Consider the following 24,329-nt stretch of genomic DNA (forward strand, 5'->3'; position numbering starts at 1 on the left):
CCTAAGGACTGTGGGAGGAAGCCTGGTCAATCTACTCAAGAACTTTAACCCAAACTGCCACCTTCACATGTAGCCGAACTATCTTGAGCCAGTTCAGTTTAATTACTCCTAACCATCAAGCTAAGCCGTAAGTATCATACTGAACACTGATGTATCTTTATTCTTTTTTTCAAAGAAGCATTTCATGTTCATGAGCTTTGATCATTAAAATATTAAATACAATGTTTACCTTTCTTTTTTGGTGAGATAGTGTAATATAACCAAAAGAGTGTAACCTCACTTATTAACCAAAATTAATAGTAACCACTTTGTTTAATAGCAAAACCTTGTTTTCCATATGTATTAGGCTATAGATGTGAAATAATTGCATTACTTTTAATTGTACAGGAAAGCACTCATATTTCATGGCAAAACCTTTATTTATACAGCATTTTAAGGTAATTTATACTGCATAAAGTAGTAATTTGATATACAGACTGTTAATTGCACAGTAGAGTGCTGTATTATTTAATGACAGAAACTTTATTTATACTGTATTCATATGGTATTTTAATGTTAATTATATGGCAAAACAGTTTATTTCTATAGTAAAAAAGCGTTTACCGTTAAATCAGCAGTACTAATATCCTTTTACCGTAAAAGTAGGAAAAGTTATACCGTATTTATTACAGTGAAATTCTGGCAACCACAGCTGCCAGTATTTTGCCATAAAAATGACATGGTTCTTTTGTTGTGTATGGTATTTTCATGTTAATTATATGGCAAAATACCTTTTAATTCTATGGTAAAAACCTGTATTTATACAGTAAAATATGGAATCAAACTCCAACATTTACCGTAAAATCAGCAGTACTAATATCCTGTTACCGTAAAAGTAGAAAAAGTTATACCGTATTTGTTACGGTTAAATTCTGTCAGGCTCAGCTGCTGGTATTTTACCGTAAAAAAACCCCGTTTTTTTTGTTATGTGTACGGTACTTTCATGTTTATTATATGGCAATACACAATTTATTTATATGGTAAAAACCTGTATTTATGCAGTAAAATATGGAATCAAACTCCAACATTTACCGTAAAATCAGCAGTACTAATATCCTGTTACCGTAAAAGTAGAAAAAGTTATACCGTATTTGTTACGGTTAAATTCTGTCAGGCTCAGCTGCTGGTATTTTACCGTAAAAAAAACTGTTTTTTTTGTTATGTGTATGGTACTTTCATGTTTATTATATGGCAATACACAATTTATTTATATGGTAAAAACCTGTATTTATACAGTAAAATATGGAATCAAACTCCAACATTAACCGTAAAATCAGCAGTACTAATATCCTGTTACCGTAAAAGTAGAAAAAGTTATACCGTATTTGTTACGGTTAAATTCTGGCAACCACAGCTGCCGGTATTTTACCGTAAAAATAAAAGTTTTTTTTCAGTGTGCGTGTGTGTCTGTGTCTGTGTGTGTGCGTGTGTCTGTGTCTGTGTGTGTTTGTGTCTATGTCTGTGTGTCTGTGTCTGTGTGTATCTTCATCTCTCTCGCGCTCTGTTTAGATACTGACAAATATACAAAAGCACACAAATATAACATCGCATTTGTCAATCACAGTGTTTTATTTTGAAAATAGTTTTAATTTTGAAAATTGACCGGATTCTCTCGTTGTTTCATGTGTGACTTCCTGCCAGGATTGACGCGATCGCTCGCGGCTTGCGCAAAAAATAAACCAGACGCCGAAACGATCGCTGCAGGGCGCGAGCCGGCCGCGGAGGTGCGCGCCGCGGCGCGTCTGGTGTGAACGACACAATCGGTTAACATGGGTGCCGAAAGGAAACGGGCTCCGCTCCGCGGCTGTTTGTGGCGCTTCGGCGTCCGGTGTGTTCCTGGCGTTAGTCCCTGCAGCTACTTCCACGCCTATGGCTCAAGCTCATTCTCAGCCCACACAACCTGTCAATGCAGAGGTTTTGGGAACTGTTATTACTGACCTGGCAAAGCAGATTGGGGAGAGTTTTAAAGCCAGCCTTATCACCATGCACCAGCACCCAGCCACATTCTCCTTATGGCCAGCCTGCAAGTCGCAATGACACATCCCAGCTGAAGGTTGTTGTTCAGTCTGAAACCAAAGCTCCACCATACTTCAAGGGTGACCACACAGATGCATTCTCCGTTCAAGAATGGGAGGGCGTGATCAGATGTTATCTGTCAAGGATGAACTGTGAAACACACACTGAAAAGTTTCACCTGATAATGTCCAGAATGACAGGTAAAGCAAGGGACGTAGTCAAAGTGTCACCACGCTGCCGCCTTGGGTTGAATGGAGATGACAAGATTGTTGCTGTGTTTGACATACTGAAGCGCAACTTTAGTGAATTGACCTACTCCAGCCTGCTCATGAAAGACTTTTACAGCACTGTGCCACTACCTGGTGAGGATATGGATAACTGGGTCCGTCTTAACAAGTCTATTGATGCTACTGACAAATGTTTTCGCAGGCAGGCAAGCTGGTGGAGGACCCCAGCACTGAGGTTGTCATGATGTTCATCAATCACTGTCCTGATCCAGTACTTGCTTTATCATTTCAACTGAAGGCTCCTGAGGACTGGACTGCAGCTGAGGTTCAGGATAGGTTGGAGGTTGACAAAGTTCCTTCCTTGTGCACTGCCTCCCTTGCTACTGGGCAGAGACGCCCACACCAGTTTAGCCGCCCTTGTGGTCAGCAGAGCGCTCAGCATGCTTCGTGCAGAGTCAGGTGGTTCAGGAGAACATTCAACGCATGCTCATTGTAGACTGTACAGGCTTTGTCTCAACTGCTTCAGCCCTGGACACGTGAAGCGTGATTGCACACAGTCCTCACAGAACCCAGCTTGACCGAGGCCTCCCACCTCCGATGCTGATTTAAACTAGCCAGCCTGTGTTATGAGAGGGGCAGCATGAGCAGTGTTAAAGAAACCCTAACCAATGCGACAGATTCTCACTCTGTATATGTTAACTGCTGTTACAACTTACCTGATGACAAGACTGTGATCCCTGCAACTGCTGAGCTGCATCTCTAGGTGGTCTGGTCCAGAGATGCCTGACAAAATAGGCACAGTGAAGCTGCGTCAGGCTATCACCCTGCAGCCACAGCAAGAATATGTGGTGTGGGGGAAACTGCCCCCATCTGCCCCGGTGTCACCAGGGAGCTCTGTTATTGTGGAGCCTTCGTCTGCCCGTTCCACACCGAAGAACATCATGGTTGGTCGGGTTATAACACCCATGTGGAGAGATCGATGGCTCCCTATGAAGGTCCTTAATCCCACACAGAGCCCTGTGACGCTGCGGCGCAATGCCAAGATAGCAGATGTCTTTCCTTGTGTTGCAGTGGAAGAGCTGCCAATTACTCAAAACCTAAGCAAAACTGAGAGTGCACACCCTACTGGGCCTCCCCCCTCTGCAGAGCCAGCGCCTGACCCTGTAAAGCTGCTCAGAGACTGTGGACTGGCTGATGTAGACATCGAGGGCTGTGAGGTATCAGATGAGTGAAAGAGAAAGTTGGCCGAGCTCTTTTTGAGTTACAAAGACATTTTCTCTGAAGACAAGATGGACTGTGGTGAAGCCAAGGGATTTGTCCACCGTATTCACCTTAATGATGACCGCCCCTTCCGGCCGCCCTTCCGCCGAGTTCCCCCTGCAGACTATCAGAAGCTGAGAGAGGTGCTGTCTGATATGGCGATGAAAGGGATCATCAGTAAATCCATAAGTGAATATGCCTCTCTGCTGGTGATGGTCTGGAAGAAATCAGGTGACTTCAGGATTTGCACTGACTTCCGTTGGCTAAATGCCAAGACGATGAAAGATGCCCACCCACTGTCCCACCAGGCTGACTGTTTGGCTGCCCTTGGGGGAAATGCCTTCTTCTGTACCATGGATCTGACATCGGGATTTTACAACGTTCCCCTCCATGAGTCTGACAGGCCTTCACCACATCTCTTGGGCTTTATGAATATAACAGGCTCCCCCAAGGCCTATGCAACAGTCCAGCGTCTTTCATGCGAATGATGCTGAGCATCTTTGGTGACCTGAACTTTTCCAGCCTCCTCTGCTATCTGGATGATCTGGTGGTGTTTGCGCCTTCAGAAGAGGAAGCTCTGAACAGACTGGAGGTTGTCTTCTCACGTCTGAGAGCCAGCAATCTGAAGCTTGCTCAGAAGAAGTGTCATTTTCTCAGACGTTCTGTGAGGTTCTTGGGTCATGTGGTTGACTCTGCTGGTGTTTCTGTTGACCAGGACAAAGTTGCAGTCATCTCCAGTTTTGTAAAGGAAGACCTCATGAATGCTGACGGCTGTACTCCTTCTCAACAGAAAGTGAGATATTTTCTTGGCATGGTGATGTTTTACCAGCATTTCATTCCTGAATGCTCTTGTGTGGCGAGGCTGCTCTTTGCTTTGACCGCAGGTCAGAAGAGGAAGATCAAAGGTTCTGCAGGACAGCGGAAGGCTGGTACATTCCGTCTGTTAACTCCCCAAGATTGGACTCTTGCTTGTGAGAAAGCATTTGAAGAACTCAAGAGTGCGCTTCTTAACTGTGTGGTGCTAGCACATCCTGATTTTGAGAGACTGTTCCTCCTTTCCACCGATGCCTCCATGGATGGACTGGGCGCTGTCTTGTCTCAGGTCCCAGTAGGTGAAGAGAGAGCGAGACCTATTGCTTTCACAAGCAAGTCCCTCAGTCGCAGCCAAGCCAGGTATCCTGCACACAGACTTGACAACATGCAACATCTCTGGCTGATCACTTGTCGACTCTGTCCACGCCTGACCATGATGATTCTCCTGTGTTGTCCAAAACCGACCTCCTGTCTCACCAGAAGTTGGACCCTGTTGTCTCGAGGGTTGCTTTCTTTGTTGAGCGAAAGCCGTCCTTTCAGGCGTAGGCGCTGTAATGAGTCAGCAAACGATCAGGATTCTGAAACAATGGGACAAACTCACACTTCTTGACGGTGTCCTCTACAGAGTTGTGAAAGACCCACTGACCAAACGCAAGAGATTCCAGTTTCTCGTGCCTGAATCTCTGAAATTGGAGGTGCTGTCTGGTGTTCACGACCATGCCAGCCATCAAGGGCAACCACGCACTCTCTCTTTGACTCGTCAGCGCTTCTTCTGGTTTGATGTGGAAAAGGATGTCCGCAACTATGTGAGAAACTGTCACAGATGTGTCCTCAGCAAGACCCCTGAGCCAGCTGCAAGAGCCCCTTTGGAGAACATTAAGACCAGTGCTCCCCTGGAACTTGTGTGCATTGACTTCTGGTCAGCCAAGGATAGCAACAACAAGTCTGTGGACGTTCTTGTGATCACTGATCACTTCACAAAGTTGGCACATGCATTCCAGTGCCAAGACCAGACTGCTAAGAGAGTGGCAAAGAAGCTTTGGGATGGATTCTTCTGCGTCTATGGCTTCCCACAACGCATTCACTCTGACCAAGGAGCACATTTTGAGAGCGAACTGGTAGCTGAGCTTCTGAGGTTGAGCGGTGTTGACAAATCTCGCAACTCGCCTTACCATCCTATGGGGAATGCGAACACGGAGAGATTCAACCGCACTCTTGGCAACATGTTAAGATCCCTCCCTCTTAGAATGAAGCAGAAATGGCCTCAGATGATTCAGTCAATGACATTTGTGTATAACTGCACTGCTCATGAGACCACGGGTTTTGCACCCTTCTACCTGATGTTCGGCAGGGTCCCCAGATTGCCAGTTGACCTCATGTTCCAGAATGTCCTTCGTGATGACACCATTTGTGACTACAACGCCTATGTCATTACCTGCGCGCCGCCATGTAGTTGGCCCAGGACCACAGTAAGGTGGAGCAGAGACCTCAGTCTGATCAGTATAACAAAAAGGCTAAGGGTCTGCCTCTTTCGCTAGGTGACCAGGTGTTGGTTGCAAATAAAGGAGTCATGGGCAAGAAGAAACTTTCTGACAGATGGGATCCTATTGCCTACACCGTGGATTTTTATTTTGTCTGTAGAGGAGCTTCGGTTATCATTATTATCATTTGCTTGCCGCATAAGGTCCGAGAGCCTATTGGCTAGGAAGGGGAATGCTTCCAGGCATGGGAGGTAACGTGGAAGGTAAGATAAAACGACAATTACGGACGGATTGCCACATCGTGGTTTTACTACACTTGCAAGTGGACACATTAACCCAGCAAAAAGAATTTCTGGCTGAATGCACACAGTAACTTTCTTGAGTCTGCCTTTTACATGCAAGTATATTCTTCACACCAACACCTGTAGGTTGTACATCACTTCTTCTCTGACACAAATTCTTTTGGAACTAGTCGTAGTAGAATGTTGAACAGCTGAGGCTAAACTGAATGGACATGTTTAATGTCTTTAGAGGGAGTAGAAGGATGCAATGATGAAGATGACTGAGGAGGTAATAAAGGTTGGGTTAGAGGTGATGAGAGTCAGTCTGGAGGTGAGGAAGATGACTGTGGAGGTGATGAGGATGATGGAGGAGTTTAAAATGGAAGACCAGCCTTGAAAAATGCTTGAGAGACTGTGAGAGACAGATGTCTGTCCTGTGTGTGTGTGTGTGTGTGTGTGTGTGTCAACTGAGCTCCAACTGAACTCAAGTGATCTCCTGCAGAGCTCAGCTGTTGCCGTGGTGATTGTTCATGAGTAGAGGCTATGGGTTAATTAGTAGCAGCTGTGTGACTCCTTGGCTGGGCAGTTGATTTGAGTTCAGTTGGAGCTCAGTTGACACACATACACACGCCCAGTACAGACATTTGAACACTTCATTGAACAATCATTGAATAGCATCAGCTCTTCAACAACATATTTCACATCATTCATACATTTCATTCATTGAACTTTCATGCACAGCATTAGCAGTTTAGTGTCAGCTCTTCAACAACATATTCCACATCATTCATACATTACGTTCATTCAACTTTCATGCACAGCATTAACAGTGTAGATGCTATATTCAGCAGACAGCATTCACATTTTCTAGTTCTGTACCTTTTTCACTGTGCTACTCCTTCTGCATACTTAGTGCTACAGAAACCGTTCAACTATATATATCTGTTCAGCATCTTCAGCACATTTAGGCTATGACTTTTCACATTTCTACTCTTTCTACTTTTTAAAATATTCAGCATTTTCCACATTTTTTTTTACAATGGAAAAAGTCACTTCAACTCATTCAACTTTGTTATGCTATAACTTCAGCATACTCACAGACTTAATTTCTGCTTTAAAATTTTCACACTATTTTCAACTATTCCGCTATTTAGCTATTAGCTTTTTTGCTATCTTTTACATTTTTTGAATTATCACTGTTTAAGTTTTATGCTGTTTTTAGCCTTTTCTTCAGCTTCTTCTTCCTCACCTTCAGCTATTTCTTCCTCACCTTCAGCTTCTTCTTCCTCACCTTCAGCTTCTTCTTCCTCACCCTCAGCTATTTCTTTCTTACCTTCCACTACTTCTTCTTCACCTTCAGCTACTTCTTCTTCTTCACCCTCAGGTTCTTCTTCCTCTCCTTCAGCTAGTTCTTCCTCACCTTCAGCTTCTTCTGCCTCACCTTCAGCTATTTCTTCCTCACCTTGAGCTATGTCTTCATCAGCTACAAGCTGCTTTCGGAAATCTATGCAAAGTATATCTATAATGTAAATTCAAGTGCTTTCCTATTGCACTTAGTTAGCCCCAGATCTGGTTTAGGCCATGTAAGCATCATGATCAGCCATCATTTTCAGATGCATAACTGATGTTGGCAGTGATAATTTAATTGAACTGCTGCTGTGGAACATTGAGGTCAAAACTTCGCTCGATGCAGTTTTTTTGAGTACCTCTATATTTGGCTCAGCCACAGGTGTTTGGAGCATCCCAATGCCCAAGGATGCCTGTTGATTTCAGCCGTGGAAGATACACATAATGAACACAAAAGAGGTGCATCTTGTCGGAGAGGTCGATCAGTCCCTCATTGTATGTAGGACATCATAGGAGATAGCTGACCACACATCACTCCACAGCCTCTCTATTCTGCATCAAGGAACCGTAGGGTAAGCAGAATAATTTATAATTAAGTCCCATTGCTTTTGCACACTATTGTTTTTTTTTGTAAAATGGGAATTTAACATACCCTTCTTGAGAAACCGTCAGTCATATCAAATATCAGGAGGAGAAGAAAGATTACCACCAGGGTCAGCCCTACACATGGGTCTGGTCTGTATTACCCCTTTTCCACCAACACGAACCTGGATCTAGTTCAGGGCTGGTGCTGGTTCGGAGCTGGTTCAACTTGCGAACCAACTCGGAAACAGTTTGTTTTTCCACCCGCTGGAGCCCATGGAAGTGTTACGTCATGCACTCACTCTATATGTGACCACTTTTCCCAGGAGCAACTTTCCCTCACAATAACAACAATAGCGGACTACATGTCATGTTTGCCGTTGTTGCTCCTCTTTTCGAAATCACAATAGATCCCAAAGACAACTTATCCACCACATATTTGCTACTCGCCGTGCTTTCCATGGACGGTGACTTCTTATGAGAAGAAAGGTAATGATCCACCCATTTTTATTCCTAATAAGACTGAACGTAAGATGTTTTTAGCCTCTCTGCTAGCCCACTAGCTCAATTTAGCTTGTTATTTAGCATCGATTAAACTGGTATCTATTAAACAAATCAGTAATCTCTTACTACGTTTTCCAGGGAGTGTACACGACGCCAGAGTTCTTAGAACTCAGACTGAAACCTGCTGTGTACTTCACAACATATGTGACAATTCTGTAAACAATGCAAAGAGAACAATGAACAAAACTTTTCCATTGCACACAATGCTTGCCTAGAAGTCAAATATTAAGGGACGTTAGATAATGAGCCAGTGGCAAATTGTAGCATGTTAGTAGCATGCTAACGGTAGCAAGCTAGCTAGCTGTTGGTGAGCTAATATTACCCAAATATAACTACAGGGTTTAACGTGACATTGATTTGAAAATTACACACAGTCCAACAACAAACCCATGTCTGGTAACAAGGCAAACAAAAACATAACCAACCAGAAAAAACTATCACTCTTGTTTGGTTTGTCTCTTTGATCACGCCAACCCTGCCCCTCGCCCATGACATAAGCAGTTTGCAGTTCTAGACTAGTCAAGAGTTGGGGCCGCTCTGGAACCCGTTTTCCTGGCCGGGAGCCGGTTCATTTTCAGTTGAAACACAAAAAACTGGTTCGCAATTGAGCACAGGCCTGAAACTGCCTTGGTGAAAAAGGGCAGTTTCAGGTTTTCGTGTTTCGATTGAAAATGAACCAGGAATAATCCCAACTTCCTAAGTAGCAAAAACACACTCAACTTTCACACATGGGCTGAAAAGGGGATCACACATCTGAAACACATTTTCCATACTAACACCCTGGTCTCATTCCCCCACTTGGTCCAGGAGTACAGCATCGGTAGCAACCAATTTCTGGAATATCTACAACATAAATCATCAGTTCAATCAAAGATTAACATTAGAGCCACCAATCTATACCTTCCCCGCGCAACTGCAGATTTTTATTTTTTATTTTTAATTTGTGGATTAACATGACAAACAAGATAGTGACATTGAAAAAAAAACAAGCAAATAAAAAAAAAAACAGCATGGAAAAGTTACAACAGTGTAAGTTTTGATATCATTACAGTCCGGGAGTAGAAATTAGGGTGGCTCAGGTATGGTGTGTGGTGTGTGTGTGTGTGTGTGTGGTTGGATGTTTGTATGAGAGGTTCAGTTTGTGTTGAGGATCCTGGGAGGTATGGCAGTTGTAGCACAGAAATAAGTAAATAAAATACGGAAATGAACAACTAGGTGTAATGTTTTTGTATAAATAGAACAGTATAATAATTATCATAAACATTATATATAGTATAATGACATAGTTTAACCTAATAACATAAGCAACAACCAAGTATAATATAACAATATAATGATATGTTACCACAATACGATATAATATAATATGATATAATGTATATCATAGGATATAATGTACAATATAGCATTGTATACTGTGATAATGATAATAATAATAATCTGACATATTAATCTATAATAACAATAATGATAATAATAGTTATAATTATTATCATTATAATTATTAACTGATAACGAAAATAGTGGCAAACATAGCAATAACAATTTTAACAGCAATTACTTTGGTGTTTGTCGCAGAAAGCTTGGGCTGTGTTACATGTATATATACATACATACATAGTTATGTTGTTACTATTTAGTTACTATTATGGTTAATACTAATATATATAATTATATTTATATTTATGAAATTATAATACATAACACTGAAAATAAAAATAGATAAAATATACCAATGCAATTAGAGTGGACCACCAAGCTAGATTTGGTATGACTTTTCTTTAGACCTTTCTTTAGTTGCTTGGTGAGATTGTAGAATTTTGGAACTCTTAAGCAGGCTTGAGTAGCCTGTGGAAATGTCATTCCCTCTCATTTTGTTTTGCAAGTCCAACTGTGAAACCACAACCATACAATCTTTACATTTTCATACATCTGTCTCACCTTTCCTAGAGATTAAGGAACCTCAATCCTCTTCCATACAATGCTGCCTATTTTGGTCAAAAGCTTCACATTAGAATGAGAAGATGGCCATGTATGGCGTCACATATGTTGTGGCCATAGATGGTTACAGTGGAAAGATTGTTGGTCACTCAACCATGCCAATAAAAAACAACTTTGTCATATATCAGGTGAGTATGTTGCATATCTTTCCTAAATATACAAAATATTTGTTTTTTGAATTCCTCTTCTTCAGCAATATATGTCATCATTAACTTTGAAGAAAAGTGGTTTGCTCTTGGTTATCATCCATTCAAAAGGAGTTTTTAATTAGTTATAAACATGGTCATTGTTAAAAACCAGTCAACGGGACTGATGCTGCAGATGTAATTTACAGCGTGAAGATGCCAAGAGGCTATATTTTACATAATCCCGGACACAGTTCCAGTGTGTGTGTGTGTGTGTGTGTGTTGTACATAACCCTCAATAAAGAAAACAAGATGAGGTGCGTCAGGTGGGCTTGCCGAGCACACGTATTGCGTCAGGTGAGTGTATTGCGTCATTTCCTTTTTTCTTGCTGCTACTGTGTAGTCCTGTGCTGTTTGTAGCTGTTGCTAGAGCTCGAGCTAAATCGATTAATCTGCTGTAATTATCATTACTGCGGTTATTCAGCTGCTGTGTACTTAAACAGACACTAGTTTTCATCAAGCACTCTCGTTGTTGCAATAGCGACATATCTGCTAAAACCTTAACTTTATACTTGCTTAGCCGTTAACTTAGCAGCTAACTTAATCCATTGAAATGGCTTCTCCTTCTCCCTCCTGCTCTCCTGATCTGCCCTGTTCAGTGTGTCAGATGTTTAGCTCTACCTCGACCTCCTTTACGGATTGAGTTGTTGAGTGGGTGTGTGCATTTGCAAAGACGATGTCGCATGTCACCATTTAACCGCTGGCTGTCGAGGTGGTGCCCAGCAAACGATGTGGGCTTCATAGATAACTGGCAGACATTCTGGGGAAAGCCTGGTCTGATCGGAAGAGACGGCATTCATCCCACTTTGGATGGTGCAGCTCTTTTGTCTGGTAATATGGCTAAGCTTGTTAGTCGTAAAACCTGACAAACCAGAGTTGAGACCAGGAGGCAGAGCTGTTGTCCTACACACTCCTCTGAGCTTCCTTGTGAGCAGTTTCCCAGCCACAATCTTAATGTTATAGAGACTGTGTCTCCACCCCAACCCAGGCCTTTTATTACAGTTCAAAACTTAAATAAAAAAGGAGTAAATCAAAAAAAATTCATAAAAATTAAAACGACAACCGAAGTTATACCAAAAAATATGAGAATTAAATGTGGTCTGTTAAATATCAGATCCCTGTCATCTAAAGCTCTATTAGTGAACGATCTGATATCAGATTATGATATTGATTTACTCTCTTTAACTGAGACTTGGCTGTGTCAGGAAGAATATGTCAGCTTAAATGAATCCAGCCCTCCCAGTCATCCTAATACTCATATTCCACGAGACACTGATCGAGTTGGTGGAGTGGCAGCTATCTTCAGTTCTAGTCTTCTAATCAACCCTTAACCAGAACTTAGTTTCAGCTCTTTTAAAAGCCTTGTTCTGAGTTTTTCACACCCAGCTTGGAAAACTCTACAGAGTTTTTATCAGATTTAGTCCTGAGTTCAGATAAAATAATTATTGTAAGGGACTTCAATATTCATGTAGATGTTGATAATGATAGTCTTAGCATGGCATTTATGTCCCTTTTGGACTCTATTGGTTTCACTCAAAGTGTAAACCAGCCTACTCACTGCTTTAACCACACCCTTGACCTTGTTCTAGCTTATGGCCTTGAAACCGAAAACTTAATTGTCTTCCCACAAAATCCTCTTTTATCAGATCACTATCTAGTGCTCATAGTAACATTCGATGTCCTATTAACCGACTACTCTCCAGTTGACAAAAATGTACTCACAAGATGTTTGTCTGAGGGCTGTAGCTAAATTTAAGGAAACAATTCCAGCTGCTTTTAATTCTTTACCACATCTGTTTACTACAGAAAGCTCTTATGCTAATGTTAGTCCCTCTCAGCTTGATCAGTTTGTTGATAGACAAGTTGATACAGGTTTGCTGAGAAGTACTCTAGATTCGATTGCCCCCTTAAAAAAGAAGATTATTAAACGACAGAGGCTAGCTCCATGGTATGACTCAGAAACTCGTAACTTGAAGCAAATGTCGCGTAAATTTGAAAGAATGTGGCGATCCACCAAAACAGAAGAGTCTCGATTGCTCTGGCAAAATAGTCTTAATAAATACAGGAAGGCCCTACGGCATGCTCGAGGTGTCTACTACTCCTCCCTCATAGAAGAAAATAAAAACAATCCCAGGTACCTTTTCAGCACTGTAGCCAGGCTGACAGAGAGTCACAGCTCCACTGAGCCAAGTATTCCTATAGGCCTCAGCAGTGATGATTTCATGAGCTTCTTTAATGACAAAATCCTAAAGATTAGAGACAAAATTTGTAACCTCCTGCCGTTAACTGGTGCAGATATATCTTTGGAAACTGCTCAAAAACCTGATGTTTACCTTGACTGTTTTTCTCCAATTGACCTTCCTGAGCTAAATTCTCTGATATCTTCGTCTTAACCATCAACCTGTCTTTTAGACCCGATTCCAACCAAGCTGCTTAAGGAAGTCTTTCCCTCAATTAGCACTTCTTTACTAGATATGATCAATATGTCTTTATCGACAGGCTATGTACCCCAGTCTTTTAAACTAGCTGTAATTAAGCCACTTCTTAAAAAGCCTACCCTAGATTCAGGGACCTTAGCTAACTATAGACCTATATCTAACCTTCCTTTTATCTCAAAGATCCTTGAGAAAGCAGTCGCTAATCAATGATGTGACTTTCTTCATAACAACAGTTTATTTGAGGACTTTCAGTCAGGATTTAGAGTCCACCATAGCACTGAGACAGCACTTGTGCGAGTTTCAAATGATCTACTTACTGCTTCAGACAGAGGACTTCTCTCTGTACTTGTCCTGTTAGATCTTAGTGCCGCTTTCGACACGATAGACCATCACATCCTGTTACAGAGATTAGAACATTTAATTGGCATTACAGGATCTGCACTAAGTTGGTTTAAATCTTATCTATCAGATCAATCTCAGTTTGTTAATGTTCATGATGTGTCCTCTATGCAAACCAAAGTTAGTCATGGAGTTCCACAAGGTTCTGTGCTCAGACCGATTCTTTTTACCTTATATATGCTTCCTCTGGGTAATATCATGAGGAAACACTCCATTAATTTTCAGTGTTATGCAGATAATACTCAATTATACTTATCTATGAAGCCAGACGAAACCAATCAGCTATCTAAACTAGAAGCATGCCTTAAGGACATAAAGATCTGGATGACTAGAAACTTTCTGCTACTTAATTCAGACAAAACTGAAGTTATTGTGCTCGGCCCAAAACACCTCAGAGATTCTTTCTCTTATGATATAACTGCCCTAGATGGCATCAGCCTGGCATCCAGCACTACTGTTAGGAATCTGGGAGTTCTATTTGATCAGGATATGTCCTTCATCTCATTACTAACATTACTAACCACATATCTTCCCGGGAGTTCTTGTGCTCCCTTGTCTTGAAGGTTCCTGAGGATCGTTGCTGCAGACCACCTACTGCTGTGGACCTGCTCGACTGCAACAACTACTAACATCAGCCTTCCCCATAGTATCATTATTGTTGCTGCTAATGCTAATAGTAGACCTGTTGACTTCAACTGTTACAATTACGATTACCTCAGCCTTTATCATTACTCTGCTTCTCTCGCTAATTTATTTATTTATTTATTTATTTAGCCAATCTTCACCCTAGTCTACCACTATTATTGGCATTGTAACCATAAGTATGTGTCTGTTGTTGTTCATGTAACAAGGACATATGTTGTTGTGGTAACAAGAACATATGTTGTTGTTGCTCTCTTTGCCTGTCTCTATCCTGCATCTCCTTCTATCCCATTTTCGGCCCATCCAGTCGAGGCAGATGGCTGTTCAACATGAGTCTGGTTCTGCTCGAGGTTTCTGCCTGTTAAAAGGAAGTTTTTCCTTGCCAATGTGCCGAATTGCTAAGTGCTACTCATGGTGGATTCATGTTGGGCCTCTCTTTAAATAACTTAACAAAGAGTCGGTCTAGACCTGCTCTTTCTGTAAAGTGTCTCGAGATAACCCTGGTTATGATTTGGCGCTATACAAATAAAATTTGATTGATTGATTGAATTTGATTGATTGATCTCCCACATAAACCAAATATAAAGGACAGCCTTCTTTCATCTTCGCAACATAGCAAAAAACAGACACATCTTGTCTCAACGATGCAGAAAAACTAGTCCATGCATTCGTTACTTTCAGGTTGGATTACTGTAACTCGTTACTATCAGGCTGCCCTAATAAATCGCTAAAAACTCTTCAGCTGGTACAAAATGCTGCAGCATGTGTGCCGACAAGAACTAGGCAGAGAGATCACATCTCTCCTGTATTAGCCTCTCTGCACTGGCTTCCTGTAAAATCTAGAATTGAATTTAAAATCCTTCTTCTTACTTACAAAGCTCTTAATGGTCAGGCACCATCATATCTTAAAGAGCTCATAGTGCCATATTACCCCTCTAGAACATTGCGCTCCCAGGATGCAGGCCTGCTTGTGGCACCTAAAGTCTGTAAGAGTAGTGTTGGAGGTAGAGCCTTCAATTACCAGGCCCCCCTCCTCTGGAACAATCTATCAGTCAAGGTCCGGGGGCAGACACCCTCTCTTCTTTTAAGAGTAGACTTAAAACTTTCCTCTTTGATAAAGCTTATAGTTAGGGCTGGCTCAGGCTTGGACTAGCCCCTAGTTATGCTGCTATAGGTTTAGACTGCCGGGGGGATCTGACACACCAAGCTTCTATCTCTCTCGCTCTCTCTCTCTCTGTCTCTCTCTCCCTCCCTCTCTCTGTCATATTAATGCAGCTCATTAACTCTGTATCTTCTGGTCCCATTAACATTACTAACCATATATCTTACCGGGAGTTCCCGTGCTCCCTTGTCCTGTAGGTTCCTGGGGATCGTTGCTGCAGACCACCTGCTGCTGTGGACCTACTCAACTGCAACAACTACTAATATCAGTCTTCCCCATAGTATCATTATTGTTGCTGCTAATGCTAATAGTAGACCTGTTGACTTCAACTGTTACAATTACGATTACCTCAGCCTTTATCATTACTCTGCTTCTCTCGCTAATTTATTTATTTATTTATTTTGCTAATCTTCACCCTAGTCTATCACTATTATTGGCATTGTAACCATAAGTATGTGTCTGTTGTTGTTCATGTAACAAGGACATATGTTGTTGTTCGGCCCATCCAGTCGAGGCAGATGGCTGTTCAACATGAGTCTGGTTCTGCTCGAGGTTTCTGCCTGTTAAAAGGAAGTTTTTCCTTGCCAGTGTGCCGAATATTGCTAAGTGCTACTCATGGTGATTCATGTTGGGCCTCTCTTTAAATAACATAACAAAGAGTCGGTCTAGACCTCCTCCTTTTGTAAAGTGTCTCGAGATAACTCTGGTTATGATTTGGCGCTATACAAATAAAATTTGATTAGATTTTTATTTGATTTGATGACATTTCCCCTTTGATAACACTACAAACTTGTGTACAGGACAGAATCAGCAAAGAGAAAGAACAAAACACATTTTAGATACACACTAAATGAAAGTTCCTCACAGCTGCTTCTAGAAGCATGCTTACGCTTCTCTCTGAGCAGAAGGGTTAGCAGACACAAACTTTGAGTTGACTGTGTGAATATACTCAAATGAACACAGATTTCAGTACTTGAATAAACAGTGACACACAAGTCTGTTCCCTTTTGGCATGGTAATTTTTTCACTTGTCAAACATAAACCTTTTTTTAATTATAATAAATTGACTTATGAAGCTTGACATAGTTATAGGAAAAGTAAGAGTAAATATAGTAAAATATTCTTGTGTGAATTAGTATTCTGTTTTTACTTCTTCAAATGTACTAATTTTAACACATTAACAGCTCAATTCAGATCCTTCAGATGTATTTCAATGTTGTTTTAGTACATCAATATCAACCATGACCACATGCTGCAACTCTTCTGATTACTCCAATATGATGTGAACCTGCTTCAATATTTAGGATAGTCTTCATGCTGCAAGACTCTGGTGTTGTGTCACAAATGCATGGCCTGTCTTAATTAAACTAACTCTATAAAAAATTAACAATTACAAAAAATGCTTTCAATATAGTGGCGAGGTCACTTGGAAAAAGGGCATTAAAGCGGCCTCCAAATCCCCACTACCATCACGATTCATAATGATAGGAATGGTGGATGATAATGCAATGGCATCTTGAACAGGAAACCTTTTTATGGCCAAAACCTACAATAGGCTGGTCAAAATATTCTTTAAGTGGACTTTTGGTGCCTTCTGAAATAATTTTGAGTCAATATCATAAATCGAAAGTGTACTATATTAATCGTAACATGAGGAGTCTTATTTTATTATATGCAAGTATGCATTATACATTCAAATTCTATAGAGGAATGACCAGCCATGATCCATGACCTGAAACCATGCCAATGTAACAATGCAGCAAAATGACAAATGAATGAAAATATATCTATATATATATAGATATAATATATCTGAACATGCAACATGCATAAAGTGGCTAAGTGAGAAATGATGCAGCAGTTTAATGAGTTATACCGTGAGCACTCCACATGTGCGGAAGCTGCGTTCTTCTTCATCTTAGTGGTCTATAAAGTTGCACAAACAGCTTTGCTAAGCAAATAGGATTTATTTGCCAAGTGAATCGGGAGCAGACGGATTACACTTGTTTTGGTACAGATGGCAACACCATTAACCTTACAGGACAAATCTTGTCTCATAAGTATTTAGACCCATTGTGGAAATAGTAAAACAACATTGAAATAATCCAGTATTTATTTACCAGGTAGCCTTACAAACAACTTTCTTCTTTGCAGAATCACAGGATCGAAAGAGTGTGGCCTGAAGTAAACAACAGGGTCACCTATCACCTGAAGGCAGCCTTGGTCAACCTTGCCGACCAAGAATTGTTAGATTTTGAGGACACGACAGTTAAATACTGTGTCTCAAATCTGACCTGTCAGATTGCCGGCATTGGACTGCAGCGGTTCATAGATGCCTGGAATTGTCACAAAGTTCAAGGTTATTTGATCCAATTCTGCAGTTTTCTCCACTGTACTTAAATTACTTTTACTTACCTAATTTTGCCAGTTCAGCCTGACTTTTTTTTAGCTTGATAGGGAGCCCCTTGTGAGGATTTCCTCTCCCCTCACATCACCTACTGCAAGCCCAACCCTTTCTATAACTTGCTGCTCTCCCTGTGCTTGTACAGATCGCATATTTCGCAGTGAGAACTTTTAATTCTGAAATGTAGGTACATCATGTGGATTTACATAGCATTCCACAAGCTATATTGATGTGTTCACTTCTTCCAGAGTTTGTTGTGTAATAGACTTAATGTAAAAGTATTTACATAAAAAATCTCTAAAATGACAAAACTTTAAGCTGCATTTCCTTGCATGCCATGAATTCCTTATGTCTTTAGCCTATCAATAGAATGTTAATAACATAAGCTACAAACTGTACATGCTGTACTTAGTGTTAAAGTTTCCTTATGGTAAACCAGTTAAAGCAATTCTTACCTTTCTGGCATTTTTACGCTTTTCTTTTGTAATCATAAAATGCTCCTAATAAGCGTATAGCACAATAAAATGTAAAAGAAATCAACTAGGCGTTGAAACTCATCAATATTTAATTCTCATATATTTCTGATAAAAGTCTGACCAATCATTTTATTCGGTCCGAATGAATTGATTTGCCGAGCTTCCTGTCTGTCATCCGTCGCCGCGTCCCTCCCAGTTGCACTGCTGTCACGGCTCGCAAGTCGCGCGCCTCTCAAGTCACACGCCTCTCTGGCAGAGCAGTAGAGCGGTGAGAGAGAGCAAGGAACGGAGAACTGACAATGACTGACCAAGGCGAGCCGCCACTTCCATCATCAGCTGCCCCCACAGAGAAAATTATCAGGACAAAGAAGACTATTTCACAAAAAGCTGCCTTAAAGAAAGAGCTTGATGCGGCAAGAGGCAAGACTCGAGTCAACATCAGCTCTGCTTTCCAGCAATGGAGGAGGCTAATGCAGCTTCATCCGGAGCTAAAAAGAGATGAGATGGTCGCGGAGTTTCTGCTGGACAGGTACTTTTAGTTTGCCTAATTCTAGAACACAACAGTACATGTGATAACATCAGTTACCAGTTACTGTCGTTCTGTAATATTATGTTATTTGTGCAGGGAAATTTAGCCTAGCATTAGCGTTAGCGCCGATAGTGTAAACAAACTGACTCCACAGCTTGGTTTGTTTAACGTTACACTACCGGTGACGTTAGCTTCAGCATTAGCCTCAGTGTTTATTGTGAAGTTGTCATTAACCCAGTTTTAGTATTATAACTCCAGGGTTGCGTTTGACTTGGTTGGTTGTACAGTAACCAGAGCTAGTTCAGCACATTGCTAGAAGACTTCTCCGGCTAGTAGATAATGCTGGCTAGCTGACATATGCGTAAATAAGACCGATCTGTCTATGTTTGTGACTTTGTGATACATACACTTGCTCCACTTACTGTACATTGTGATAACATCACTCTGTGCCAAAGCAGCCTAAGATCTATATAAAATCTAGCCTGTTTGAGTTTATGCAATTTATATCCTGTGTCACATTTCTATTTTTTTTTTTACTCTTTGTCAAGGTACACCACTCCCACAGTAATGGAGGACATCCAGCACCAGCCAAGACTTGGTACCCCTGGAACTCATGAAGAGCTGAATGTTGCATCTAAAAGATTTGTTTGCATTACTAATCAGTAATCTTGCAAGTGCCTTATGTTATTTATTTGCTTTTTTATTGGGACCAAATAACTAATTTGTTATAGAAGAAAGCTGTAAAAAAAAAAAAAAAAATGATGAGCTGTGTACAATAATAAATGTTTTTCTAAAAAATTGATTTTAGTAATTCACTGCAGTTCATTCAGATGAAGTGGGAATATGAAAAAAGGGTCATAATGGAACTAAAGCATAATAAACATTACTTTATGTGAGTAAAAAGACAAAGGCAATTATACAATGCAAGGTTTTATTGAACAACATGAATAAGAAAAAATACAAAACTATATGAGCTGCTGGACTCGGATGAGATCGCCAGGAATGAGTACAGCAGGTCCACGTGCCCTCCGACTGGCTCTTGTTGTGGATCTTGGGGCAGCTTGTCTGCTGGTTCCGGGCCTCTCCTCAGCAGATTCCCCACTCTGCATCACCCCACGGCCCTGCTGCTCCTACCCTGGCAGCCCCTGGAAGGACCTGCCCTTCTCGGGGCTCTTACACCTCCTGTGCTGGTTCCTGCTGTAGGCTGCTGCTGTCGGCTCCTGCCTCTGAAGATCCGGAACGTAGTCGGGATCTCCAACCACACTCTCCTCCAAGAAGCACCACAATTAAAAAAAAAGAAAGAGCCTTTTACTTTGTGACTATATAACATAAAGTTAAAAGAAAAAAATGTTGAAGCTAAACGTCTGAATGAGGGCTAAAGTTAGCTACCGTTAGCTGACAAAACAGGTTCTCAACAAAGTAAACTTGTAAACAAAACTGCTTCAACTGCTCCTAATTTTATGACAAACGTTACCGGGACAATTCAGGCAAGGTAAGACGTCAAGAAAATATTAATTCTGCCGAAAAACGACGCATTTGACTGTAAAAAAACAGGCGATGAAATGCTATAATTACGATAGTAACGTTGGTAGTTCGTCAGACTACAAAAGGCAACTGAACGTTACGAGGGAGGAAATTTTATTTTATACCACATGCAGAATTGAATATTATTTAATTACTGTTGGTTAGTTTTCACTTACCTGTGCCTCTGACTCTGACTCCGACTCCACTGACCCGTTTGACTCGCGCTACTTCTCTCACCTCACGCGTCAGGGATGCATGGAGGAGGAGGGAGGGGAGCGTCAGAGGTCAGGCAGGGGGAAGAGGGTGGGACTTTGAAGGGAGGCGGAGTTGTTCTTGTTCAAATTTTAACTAAGTGCTGAGGGACATGCCAGAAAGGTAAGAATTGCTTTAAGTTAGAGAAGCATCTGAAATTAAGAGATAAGACTTTCCTCTGTGCTATCACATTGCCATAAACAAATTATACTCATATTTTAATGTTAATAATGACAGATAAACAGCAGAATTTGTCTTAAAATCTGTTATGTTATGTTAATATCCAGCCGTACTGTGCAAATACTTTTCTTACCGAAGTCATAAAAGCCCTGCTTTTCAAATGTGAGACGACTTCCCCATTCTAAAATGTTTGGCATGCAGTGGCGGCTGGCCAATAGAGGGCGCTGTTTTTATTTTTATTTATTTTATTTTGAAAAACTAATATTAACAAAATTACTTATTTAAATATGTAATATATATACATGTTTATATACAAAAAAATATATACATGAATTAATGTTCATTGGAAATGTTGGAAACAAGCGTTGTGATTGGCTATTCGTCTCTGCTTTAGGGGCACTGGAAAAAGCGCCCATAAAGCAGAGACGAGTAGCCAATCAGGGACTGTTGCTGGGGCAAGATACGCGCATATCAATGTGAATTTGGTCGTTCAGCGTCGTAGAAAATAATTCCCGAAGGGCGATTCTGAAATCGGGGTTAGTCTCAGGGGTTGAAGTCTGAGTGATGGAAATGTCGTAATGGGATGGTTGTTAAAAACTGAGTATGGCACAGCACAGCCCCACCTAGAATATTTTTCACCAGCCGCCACTGTTGGCATGAATGGCCTTGTCAAAAAAATTTACATTCTCCTTAGGCAGAGGAATTCCAAATTGCCTGGCGGAGGGTGGGTGTCGTGTGAAGTCTGCATAACTTTTGCCAGGCCCAACAGATGCTGCTGACATTTACCAGCAAGAAAGGGGGTCAAATCTGACCCGGGTGTCAACATTTGGCAGAAACCCTTTTGACAGTCTGGATCAGCAGCACAATACTGAAAGGCTCTTCAGTGCCAGTTACCCAGATTTAGGAATTATTTTTGACTCTGTAGTCAACAGGCAGCCTGGGCCTTTTCATGAGGCTTTGATGGAATTAATAGCTGTTGCAAGGACACAGAGAAGAAGAGAGGATGGCTTCAAAATATGTGGAATGCATCTTTAGACCAGAATCATAGAATCAAAAACATTTTTGGCTGCCTGGTTATATAATTGAACTTAATTGAAAGTTAAATAAAAACATCCTGAAACATTTTTACTTTATTTTACTTTACTTTTTTTTATTAGACTGTAAAGACATATTACATGTTTGGACAGTTCAAAAGCTGGTGACATTATGTTCAGCAAGTGTTTACCTGTTATTCGCTGTGTCCCAAGTTCATTTTCTGAATAAAACTGTAAGATGAAGGGGCGCTGTTTGGCTCGGTCGGTGGAGCAGGCGCCCCATGTGCGGAGGCTGCAGTCCTCGTCACACTGATAGCAGGTTCAACTCCCGGTCTGCCGGTCATTTGGTGCATGACGTCCCCCACTCTCTGCTCCCCACATTTCCTGTCTATCTTCAGCTGTCCTATCAATAAAGCCAAAAAAAGGACAAAAAAACCATCTTTAAAAAAAAACTGTAAGATGAAAAGATGGTCATTGTGATGACACAAATTGTATACATTTTATTTTTTATTTATTTTTATTTTTAAGAAAGTTTAAAGTAATCTTGTTCCTTCCAACACAGATACACACACACACACACACACAAACACACACACACACATATCAAACTACCCACCTTTTGTTTCCATTTGTTATTCAACCATTATTATTATTAATGGGTTTTATAGCAGAGAAAATGTATTACACTTATCTTGATCTCATGCTAAGTTAGTACTAATGTTGAATTAGATCATCCCTTAAATGGATAAGAGCTCTTGTTATAAGTTTGCTGTCTACATTTCCAGCCATGGAAATCAGTTGGAAGTCGAGGAGCTTTTTCTAATGAAGTGAGCATCTTTAAATCATCGTCTACTGCCATTTAGCTGGGACTCCTGACATGGAAGAAGAGGGATACTTGCATGATGGACCATGATATGAGGGATGATCTCACCGTCCATGAGACAGGGACAATTTTCTCTGCAACTTTCAAGACCACAGAGCTCAGATATTCACAAACAGGGCAAACCACCTGCACCAACATCTGTAATGAACTTTGGGTTCACTGAGTACAACTCATCCACCTTGAACTTTTTTCTTTTTTTACTCGGGACAGTTTGCACAAGCACACACATCTCTGTGACGTAAGGGAGATACACACACACACACACACATGCAGGTTTTACATTGTGTGTCAGCACACACCCACTATCCCTTCTGCTTGTGTATATGTGTGTGTGTGTGTGTGTGCTGACACACAATGTAAAACCTGCACACTCTGCTCAGAGGATAAATATCAGAGCTCCAGCAATAGTCTTCCTCCTCTTTCCGTTGGACACTCTTTTTCTTCTTCTCTCTCTTGAGCTATCAGGTGGAAGTCTGTCGAATCACTATGGAATCCCTACACTATAAGTGTGAGTGTTCACAAAAAGCTTTGAATAAAGAAAATTAACTGAGAAACAGAAAATCCCTCTTCTCTTCATTTCTCTGAGTGGTAAATAACATTTTTAACAACTGTTTCCCAAAGAAGGGCCACAATCTCTCCCTGGTGAGCATATCACCCTCCCAGCATTCTCCCTTGACAATTGAGGTTGTTTATGAGTGACAGTGAAGCTGCACACAATAAAGGGGCAGGACCCGAGATCTCTGGTTAACATAACTATTTCACATCGTACCACATTTTTGGTGCTAGAGGGCATTAAAACTGAAACATAACAGCAAATCAATGTGAAAATCTGCCAAAATCTCATCTTCATGCATTGTAATAGTATTGTAGTGTAAGTAATAATCCTGAATACATGGTTATGCATGTGTCCCTACTCCCCTCTTGCTGCAGGAATTTAGATATTTCAACATGGGGCAACGGCTACCCTCTATTTCCCAATGTAATGTGAAGAGCATTGTATAATTATACTCCTGAGGTCATAAGTAAAGGTCAAAAGGTTTTATTTTATTTTTTTTTAAACCTCTCATTGAGGTCTATAACACCCCTTTAAGATAGAAAATAAACATGATTTTATTGCATTGATGATGTAGCGACATTTCAAGGTAAATGGTAAATGGACTGTACTTATATAGTGCTTTTCTAGTCTTTGCGACCACTCAAAGCTGCTTTTACACTACATATCACATTCACCCACTCACACACTCACACACTGATGGCAGAGGCTGCTACGTAAAGTGCCCAACTGTCAATCAGATATCACATTCATACCCGTTGGCTATGCCACCGGGAGCAATTTGGGGTTCAGTGTCTTTAAAGTGTTTTTTAAAAATTTACAAATTCGTTGTTTCCTTGAGGTGAAAGATCACTTCAGGCCCTTAAAAATAAAGCGCGCTGAAACTAGTGGTTATTTCGCGCCCATCCAGGTAAAGATCAGATAGTTCCCAGGAGAACCAACTAAGTCGAGATGCAGAGGCACCAGGACACTGCTACATTGTGGCGTGGGCAAAGAACTGTCCATGTAAGGGATGTGGATATATCCACTGAAAACATTGGAAGAATATTTAAGGTAA

The 24,329-nt window shown here is 40.9% G+C and overlaps 1 pseudogene; it reads left to right on the forward strand.

Annotated features, from left to right (window-relative positions):
* Nucleotides 1-10,634: 10,634 nt before the first annotated feature.
* Nucleotides 10,635-21,837, forward strand: LOC138590473 (uncharacterized; annotated as a pseudogene).
* Nucleotides 21,838-24,329: the final 2,492 nt, after the last annotated feature.

This window comes from Semicossyphus pulcher, unplaced genomic scaffold (genome assembly GCF_022749685.1).
Source record: "Semicossyphus pulcher isolate SPU_LCO1_2020_fin unplaced genomic scaffold, fSemPul1.0.p SCAF_1, whole genome shotgun sequence".
NCBI lineage: Eukaryota > Metazoa > Chordata > Actinopteri > Labriformes > Labridae > Semicossyphus > Semicossyphus pulcher.